Source organism: Ambystoma mexicanum, chromosome 11, assembly GCF_040938575.1.
Source record: "Ambystoma mexicanum isolate Mex_15411 chromosome 11, UKY_AmexF1_1, whole genome shotgun sequence".
Classification (NCBI taxonomy): domain Eukaryota; kingdom Metazoa; phylum Chordata; class Amphibia; order Caudata; family Ambystomatidae; genus Ambystoma; species Ambystoma mexicanum.
The window spans coordinates 1,399,736,138-1,399,740,226 of NC_090934.1; the positions used below are offsets into that span (position 1 = coordinate 1,399,736,138).

Below are 4,089 nucleotides of genomic sequence, written 5' to 3' on the forward strand. Positions count from 1 at the left end.
CATATCCAATTGTCCAAACAGTGGTAACAGAAAAATGTTGAACAGTGTGAGTGATATACACAATCCCTGTGGTACCCTGCAGGACACTGAGGATTCTTCAGCCATAGCGTCTTTGAAAAAGATCAGAGAAATTATTTTATCCATGCGGTTGCTGATGAAGAAAAGGAAGCCGCATGCTGTTAGCGGTCTAAGTTTGACATGATCCACCAGATCCAATGCTGCAAATGTATCTAATGATACCAGCAATGCTGTATTACGGGACTCAAAAGATTTAAAGATGTTGGGCCTCATTACGACCCTGGCGGAGTGGGTTTACGCCAGCGGTATTCGCGATTGACCCTTCCGCCCTACTACGAGTTCCCGTAGCGCCATGGAGCCGTTTTCCGCCTGGTTTTTCCGGGCGGAGAAATCCATGGCGCTACGGGACCTTGTTGTTAATTACGCCACCGTATTTTACGGTGGCGTAATTAACGCCTTCCCCACTCCCATTATACCCTATGGGGCAAAAATGGGAATGGGGAAGGGTAAAATGGGGATTGGGGATTTACCGCCCCGCCAAGGTCGGAATGGGGCGGTAAATCCGCCAACCCCCATGGCGCTATTGGCAGCTTTCCGCCGTGCTCCATGGTGCATATTGCACCACGATTTCCGCCAGGGTCGTAATGAGGGCCGTTATCTTTTAAATCTACTAGGGTGGTTTATGTGCTATGTGCACGCCTAAAGCCAAATTGTTTCTCTCCCAAGAACTTTCAAGAGGAATGTCTCTATTTGTACATGAGCCACTTTATCGAGGATTTTGAGCAGGTAAGGCATGTTGGTAATTGGCCGATAATTACCCGGTACATTGGGGTCCAGTGAGTTTTTTTAATCTGAGACCCATGCCGTTTTGATATGAGGTGGAACACAGTTTTCTGTGAAAGCGGGATTTATAAAATTTAGTATTAAGTGGGATTAGCTGAGGAGCACATGCTTTCACAGTGAGGACCGGGCAAAGATCGCCTCTACAATTTGTGGGCTTGTTTCTTAATGATTTGTCATTTCATTCACCAACTGAAGTTTAAATGCACCGGTTCCCCTTTATCGTTATCACCTGAAACTGGTAGCTGCAACATCCCTCTGTAGGAGTGTCAGTTCATCAATGAGGGCATTCTGGATGCCCGTGCACCAACCTGCGTCTTTGCTCACCTGAGCTGGACATGAACAAGGATCCTCCAGCTCTTAAGAATTCTGAAGAGCTCCCAGGAATTGGAGAATGCCCCCTACATTCTTTGATCAAGTTTTTTTTGCCTCGCAGATGGCAACTTTGTTTTATTTATTTCTGGAACGCTTCACAATTTTGTGTGTCATCCTTGCGCAGGGGCCATGCTAATCTTCTCTGCATCGTTTTCAATTTTCGTATATGTGCTGGTGAAGCGAGCACAGATGGCAACTTTGTAAGCTTTGGCCGCGACTGAATAGATGACATTGGCCCTCATTACGACCCTGGCGGAAATCGAAAAACGATGGCGGAAATGCAATACCGCCATCGAATAGCGCTCGGTGCGACTATGACCCGTCACCGCAAAGTACGAAGCCATTAGCGACACCGTAGTGAACGCCAACGCTAACTGCACCAAGCACGCGCGCGCCATGCCAAACCGCAAACACCACCATGGTGCAACGGTACGCCAATTCCGACCCTAGCGGACATGTACCTAACGCCATCAGGCACGGCGTAATGTACCATTCCGCCATGGCGAGAAGTACGGCATCGCGAATCAACCGTAAACGGCCCCACTGAGTGCCTGTACACCGCTCCCTGCCCACAAAGTACAACTCCCCGTAGGTGCAATGAAGCCACAATGCAACCATTGAAATGTACAAGTCACCCATGCATGCCAACGAACAAAAGAAACACAAGAGGGGCCAATGGGAGCTGCAGGGCACAGATGGCACGAATACAGAAGCCATCCCAATGGACATGACCACAGTCCCCCACCAAGAAACGCACGCAAACACAGGCACCTGTGACCAGCAATATTCCGAAAACCACATCATTCCACCAGTCCACCTGGCTGACCGGCATCTGTTACACAAAACCCAATCCCCCGCCCCTGAGCATGACAACATTCAAACTGGCATATTGGCAGCCCCCATCCCTGACCTCACTGGGCTTCGTAGGCAAACGCGCACAGCACAGTACCACGCAACTAAACCCCGAAGCTGGAACCCAATGCAGATCTCCTCACAATACATCGCCCCCCAAATAGGCATATGCCACATCACTTGCAAAGAAAAACGCTACACGGGCCAAATCAGAATAGAAATTTTATGCACATCAAAATCACCAAGCCCATACAGCCATCAGGCCATGAACTCCAAAACACAAATCACCATTGTGGGCTGCTTCCGCAAGAAATGACCAGCCACTACCTGTGTGTCGCCCTGTTCCCCCATGGTACACAGAGCCACATTCACGTACGAAAAGGCAACATGGAAGCGCACAGAACCGCAGGGCCGTCCCAATGGGGAGGCACTAGTCCAGCTGAAAGGCCGAAATGTTGCTCCGAGCCACCAGTACTGCGTAAGGGCATGTGGCCCATTGGCGATCGTCCCATAAGATCGTAATGCTGCTCCACTGATTAACACGAAGCAGCAGGTGTCGGGAGTAAATTCCATCTGCAGGAGTGGCATACAGATGGCAGTGGCAAAAGGGGAGGAGATACCTGTCAACCAAAAGAAAAGAAAAAGAACAGAATGGCCATCAGAACTACATACCAACAACTCACTTCAATGATCACACGAAATCCACAGCCATATGCATGCTAGCCCACTCCAAAGGAACATCACCACCCCAAAACCACTTGCGACTCATAACCATCTATATCGAGGTGCAAACACCATCACAAACGAGTGTCTGAGGGCGCCTCGAGACAGGGAGGGCTCAACAAGGCCAGATGGACGATGGTCCCACTATGGCAGCCCTGCATCACATAGCGTAGGGGAGGCGGATAGATCCCAAGAAGCCCTGTACATGGCAAACTCTGTATCAAATCACCTGCCCATGCATCCATCCATCATTCCCTCATCCCGGGATCAAAATGCCTGAATAATTACTCACATAACATTAGAAACATCCATTGAGTCTGTGCGTTATGCAGCCTGCTAAATCCACAGTGCCCCAGCCCGTAATTCCAGTGTTGTGAAGTAACATGTATTTGGGAACGGACGGCCTCATCGCCCACGTAGCTATTGCGCATCCCAAACTATTCATATCAATCATTGCTCCCTCGCCATGGGCCCTGTCTCAAGGACATAGAACAATAGAACGTTACATTTGCAGTCAGACCTGTGGGCATCTCCTCGCCGCTAGCTGGAAACCGAAAGCGCCGCCCTTCGAATTCCTCATTTGCAACATCACGTCGAAAAGGCATCTGTGGCCGTTTGAAATCACTAATTATTCCATCGAGTGCGGCTGTGTGTGAAAATGGCAACTGCCTTCACCCACGAATGGGACGCCCCGCCCGTCGTTGCAACTCGGTACAGTGATGCATGAGGGCCCACCGTTACTCGAGTACTACGTCCCACTGACCCCTCACAAGTCTGTTCGCGACTGCACAGATAGTATGTGAAACAATGGGACCACAGCAGAATGAACATATCAACCAATCTTACACGGCCATCGGGTACAAATACATGATTGCAATAGCAAGATACAATTCCCCGAATTGCAGCGTTGTGCGCGGGACGTGCTCGGCCAAAGGGGAGAGCAGTTTGCACAGGTGGAATCAATCACCACAGGTGGAGGCCATACAGCCTGAAAACACATAAATTGCACAGCCAGTCTCCTCCCACAACCACACCGAAATGCTACCGGCAGGACTCGCGATGTTGGCCCTGGGGGACCTGATAGCACTGCAAGTGCTCCGACTCCAAGAAGTAGACGAACACCAACTACAACCAGCCGCACGGAGGAGACGCAGGAGGAGGCTAAGGCAGGGCCAGCAAGGCCCACCAGCACAGCCACTACCACCACGCAGGCAGCCCGCAATTCCACGCCTCCGAGCACATCCGTTCAACCTCACTGATGAGCAGATCCACACCCTCTAC

The 4,089-nt window shown here is 50.5% G+C and overlaps 1 non-coding gene across 1 annotated transcript; it reads right to left on the minus strand.

The window, feature by feature from the left end:
• Window positions 1–1,312: 1,312 nt before the first annotated feature.
• Window positions 1,313–1,420, minus strand: LOC138505355 (U6 spliceosomal RNA). Its single transcript, XR_011280154.1, has one exon. It is a non-coding gene; the product is annotated as a U6 spliceosomal RNA (small nuclear RNA).
• Between the last annotated feature and the right edge of the window lie 2,669 nt (window positions 1,421–4,089).